Source organism: Dama dama, chromosome 24, assembly GCF_033118175.1.
Source record: "Dama dama isolate Ldn47 chromosome 24, ASM3311817v1, whole genome shotgun sequence".
In the NCBI taxonomy this organism is placed as follows: domain Eukaryota; kingdom Metazoa; phylum Chordata; class Mammalia; order Artiodactyla; family Cervidae; genus Dama; species Dama dama.
The window spans coordinates 18,309,472-18,315,476 of record NC_083704.1 but is presented as its reverse complement, the minus strand read 5'-3'; positions in this window follow the sequence as shown (position 1 = coordinate 18,315,476).

The following is a 6,005-nucleotide window of genomic DNA, read 5'->3' as shown; positions in this document are numbered from 1 at the left end:
CTAGATCCCACATGCCACAGCTAAAGATCCACGTGTCACGATTAAGACCCGGTACAGCCAAACAAATAAATAAATATTTAAAACAAAAAGAAAAAAAAAAAAAAAGCGTCCCTGCTCCCGCGACTCCTGCACCCTCCAGCAAGGGAGATGGACCCTGGGGTGTCAAATGTACCAGCTGAGCTCACACTGGAGTTGGCCTCAGCTCAGTGAGAAGGCTTTGTCTAAGGGCCATTCCCAGGCTCCTTCCCACTGACATCAGTGATGACTCTGCAGACACGGGCGTCCTCTGGCTACATGACATACTCTGCATATCATCCCCATTGGCCCCATTTGGCCATCGGCCAAACCAAAATAGGAAAATAACCGGCCACTATTAAGCTGTACAACATGTCCTGATCATCATCTTGTAACCCAGCTCTGAAGGGTGAAAATTGTAAAGACCTTCCTCATGGCAGAGCAGAAGAAACAAACAGCTCGGGGCCCTGTAGGGTTGGGGAAAGAAGAGGCGTGAGTTTTGGCTTACACATAGTCAGCCCTCACAGGACCGTTCTTCAGGGTCTTAGCTCTCCTTAAGAAGAGCTGGCCCTAAATGTAGATTAGAATTAAGTCCATCATGTAAACGCAACCTGAGAGCTTCACCTCTCATAAGCATCAAGGTGATGTCTGTACCTGGTGATCCTGGGGAATTGCCCAAGTTAAGAATTCTAGTGGTAATTGGAAACTCTTTGATTCTGTAAATGCAAAGCATATTCATGCCCATTCTCTAGTTTGATGATAGAGGAGGTCAGTCAATGAGCTATGAGGAAAGATAAGCCACATCCTGAAATAAGAATTTGAGGTAAAAACAGGTATGAACCTACAACTCAACCCAAGTCCAATATCTGGTTGGGCCCAGGCCTTTGGGATCTAATCCCTTTTAATTATTCAGAAAGACCATTTGGCAAGGACTTAATCTTATTAAAATATTTTTCTAAAAATAAAATGTTCTAGGTGAAATAGCAGTTTAAACCACATACAGAAACTAGGCATAGAGAGCAAAAAGAAAAAAATGAAACTGTCTCTTTTTACAGATAACATGACTATCAATGTAGAAAATTCCAGAGTCTGCCCTCCCCCCCACCCCCAAAAAACTAGAATAAGTGAGTTTGGCAAGATCACAGGATACATGATCAGTATACAAAAATCAATTATATGTTTATACATTGGCAATGAAAAATTGAAATTGAAAAAGAACTATTTTAATAGTACCTAAAAGCATGAAATGCCTAAATGTAAAGCTAACAATATGGGCATATGTAAAGCTAACATATGCTGCAAACTACAAAACAAAAAAGAGCTAAATGAATGGGGAGACACACCATGTATGGTTCTCCCCAAGTAGACTTACAAACTTAACACCATCCCATTCAGTTTTACCAGGATTATTGTGGAAATTCACACACTAACACTAAAGTTCCTATGGAAAAGTGGAAGAATGAGAATAGCCAAAAACAATTTCAAAAATGAAAAAGAGTGTTGGAGAGTTTGCACTAAACTGATGTTAACACTTACTATAAGGCTATAGTTAATGAAGCTGGTTAAAGAAAAGATACATAAATTAATGAAACAGAATAGAAAGTCCAGAAATAAATTCACAAATGACCAACTGATTTTTGACAGAATTGCAAAAGTTAAGAGTTAAAAGATTCAGTGGAGAATCTTTTCAACAAATGATGCTGGAACAATTGAATATCTGTATGTAAAAAAACTTGAACCTCAATCCATATCTCACACCATTTACAAAAAATTAACCCTATATGGATAGTAACATAAAAGTTAAATTTTTAAATTTTGAGAAGAAAATATAAGAGAAAATCTTTGTGACCTTTGGTTAGGCAAAGAACTCTTACACACAATACAAAAAGCACACATACAATACAAAAGAAAAACATGATCTATAAAAATAAAAAATTAATAAGTTGGATTTAGCCAAGGTTTAAAACTTTGGTCCTTCACAAAGACACTGTTAAGAAAATGATAAAGTAAACCACAGACAAGGAGGAAATATTTGCAAAACATATATTTAACAAAGAGCTTGTATCCAGATATATATTTTTATATATCTGACATATATAAAATAATTATATTATTTTACAATAATATAATTATAATATATTATATAATAATACACTATAAGATACAATAATAAGAAAATAATTTGCTTTTTATTGAGCAAAGGATCTAGCACACACTTCACCAGTAAATGTCTTTGGTGGATGATATGTAACTTCATTTAAAAAAGCATCATTAATCAATAGGAAAAGCAAAATTAAAACTACAGTGAAGTACCACAACTCTCATATTAGAATGGATAAAGTTTTAAAGGGCTTCCCTGGTGGCTCAGTAGTAAAGAATCCACCCACCAATGCAGGAGACATAGGTTTGATCCCTGGGTCAGGAAGATCCCCTGGAGAAGGGAATGGCTACCCACTCCAGTTTTCTTGCCTAGGAAATCCCATGGACGGAGGAGCCTGGTGGGCTACAGTCCCTGGGGTCACAAAAAAGTCGGACACGACTTAGGGACTTAACAACAATAAAATGAACCCTTATGTTCACTGCAGCATTATTTATGAATAGCCAAGATATGGAAACAATGTCCATCAGTGGATAAGTAAATAAACTGTAGAGCATATATATATATATACACACATACACACACATATATACATATATATATGTAGAGCATATGTATATATATAGTGTATATATATATATATATGTAGAGCATATATATATATATATATATACACTCACACATATACATACACACACACATAAATACATGCATATAGTCGGCCAAAAAGCAGAAAGGTCATTCTGATTTTTCCATAACATCTTGCATATATATGTATATGCAATGGACTATTATTCACCCATAAAAAGGTATGGAATCTTTCCATTTGTAGCAACATGGGAGGACCTGGAGGGCATTATGCTAAGAAATGTAAGGAAAGATAAGAATCGTAGGATCTCATCTACATACGGTATCTAAAAAAGCAAACAACCAAATGAAAAACAAACTCACAGAGAGAATGGAGGCAGAGAGCAGGAAGGAAAAGTGGGTAAACTGTTTTGACTTTTTTTTAGTTTAAATAAACTGGAGAACTTAAAATAATTTAAATAAACAATTAAATAATGAACACTTAAAACATTTTAAAATCAAACTACCAGGATTAAAAAAAAGGAGCCTGATGGAGAGAGAAGGAAAAGCCAGAGGCACCTGGTGAAGTTTAAGAACAGTTTTGCTGTGAGAACCTTCAACAACGCAAGCCGGGAGAAAAGCAGACTGTGATGAGTTGGATGAGTCCACTGGTGATTTCAGAAATGGCTCTCGTTTCCATCATCGGACAATAAACGTCATGAGAACAGGTGGTTCAGACGCAGCCCCATCCAGCAGAGCTCAGCAAGCCCTCAGCACGGCCTCACAGCCTGTGTCTCTGGTGTTCCTAACCTACCCTAACCTTCCCAAACCTCTGATTCTTTCCTCCTCAGAGTATGACTTGCCTTCATCTTAGCCCATTAACGGGTCTCTCTCTGCTTTCCAAAGCCAAGGCTTTTCCTGCTCCATCAGAGGCCCATCCCTCCACACACACTATGAAGGAGCCTTACTCTAGCCACGATCCCTATGTCTTCTCCTCTGCTTCTAGGTTCAGTCTCACGTCTGCGTCCCTTCACATCAACTCTAAATGTACTTTAAGTTATGGTTAAAAAAAAAAAAAATTCCAGAAAGTAAAATTGGCAATTTTACTTTGGCTGGAAGTCAGGGTGGGGCTTGGGTTTCCAGTGGGAGTGACTAGAGACGCTGTGGTGTTATTTGCTGAGATCCTTGATAAGAGGAAGAGTGAGAATTGCTAAAGACCCAAAAGGCCTTTGTCAAAATTGTATAACCTCTAAAGGTCAGATCTCAAGAATGGCACCATTTCTAAAAATAAGTCAATTTCAGGAAAACTTTTTGTGACCTTCTCTTCACGTGGAATTTAGTAGCTCTGCCTCAGAGGGAATTTTTTCCCATTAACCTTCCTCCTACCACTTTGCTTTAGGACAGTCAGTGTCAATAGAGTACTGTACGCATACTGCATAGTACGGTGAAGTGGTCGCCCTCCTGCATTGCTTAGGACCTTTGGGGACCCGAGAAAGGAGAATGAGTGCCATGGGGAGGCTTCAGATGCGTCTGGGATGTCACTGGACATTATGATGAAGCCTGTCAGGTCCCCTGGTCCCAGGGAAGGGGCAACAACTGAGGAGGCAGTAGCCTATAGAGGTGTCTTCTCTGATACCCACCGAGAACAGCTAACTGGGGGAGTCAAAATACACCACCACTAAAATATTTAAGTAAGTAAAACCAGCGAGGCTAAATCCAGACACATCTGTGTCTCGGAGGAGATTGGCTTTCCTTGTCTTCCCCCTCCTTCCGATGTCCTGGTTCAATTCCCAGCCACCCAACAGCCATCACATAACGCACTGGGGATGGTGGGCTTGAAGCCACCACTGTGGATGACTTTCCTCCACTCTCCATATTTCCTAACCACGTCCATATATCAAAACTTACCTGTCAGACACAGGCCTGAAGTACTCAGGCCCCTTCAGAAGGCATAAATTAACAACCAGATTACCTGGTATACAGCTTCCTATTACACTTTTAGTGACTTACCAGTCACTTACCAATCTGTTATTTCTCTTCACAAATTAACCTTAGCTCACCTACGCTGGGGATGGAGTGGTTACTTGTTGAAAATGCAGCTCCCCAGATCTCACCAGTAACCCAAGGAATTAGATTGTTTGTGAGCATTTTAACATTCTCCAGTTGATTCTTCTATGTACTAAATCTGAAAACATCGTGAGACATGCACACACTATTATATGCTATGTAGTCTCTGAGCATCAGAGCATATATGAGAATCTCAAATACAGTTAACACCCACTGTTAACTTATAAAACGGGTTCATTGTCAAATACTAAAAGGATTAAAGAATTGGCTTGCCACGCGTGTGGGCAGAGAGTATATGGGAAATCTCTAACCTTCTGTTCAGTTTTACTGTGAACCTAAAACTGATCTGAAAAAGCAATCTATTTAAAAAAAAAAAAAAAAGGCTGACCTGCCTAAGATGGAGCTGATGAGCATGTGCTCTCCGGCTCACCTATTCTGTCTACAAGCATCACCCCCTTTGGTTGTTGTTCAGCCACCAAGTTGTGTCCAACTCTTCAGGACCCCATGGACTGCAACATGCCAGGCTTCCCTGTCCCTGACCATCTCCCAGAGTTTGCCCAAGTTCATGTCCATTGAATCGGTGACACCATCCAACCATCTCATCCTCTGTCGCCCTCTTCTCCATCTCCCTGTTATCCTCTAATTATCCTCCCGCTTATCCTCTACTTATTCTAACCTAACCTCTTTGAAGCCCCAAACAGGGAACCATTCTCCAGGTTCCCATCGCCCAATGCACATGCTGATTACGAGAGCACTAGAGCATTTAACCCTACACTCTGCCTAACTGTTCTCTCATTTGGTCCTGGTGAGTCACAAACAACCTGCTTGTTCCAGCTGCATCCCCATCCCCAACACAGTATGTGGAACTCTATACATAGGCAATCAAGCTTGTTGAATGAATGAATGATCTTGCCATTGAGGTTAACATCAGATGAAGTGTGTTGGGAGGAGGGATGAATGAACTGGCTGACCCTCTCCTTTAGCACACACACAGATACCCCTTAGAGTCCCCATTCCTTCTCTCTCTGAGGCACAGAAATCGAGGGCCTTGTTTATTCAATCTGTCACTGTGGTTCACACTCTGACTTTATAAATTAATCATTTCCAGCCCTGTTAGACAAAGGAAGCAACCCGCACTGCCATCTGAAGTATTGTACCAACAGCATCTTTGAGCAAAACAGGAGCCACACTAGGAGTTTCCAACGAGGGGATTTAATGCAGGGAACCGATTACACAGTTTTTGCAAGGCTGAATGAAG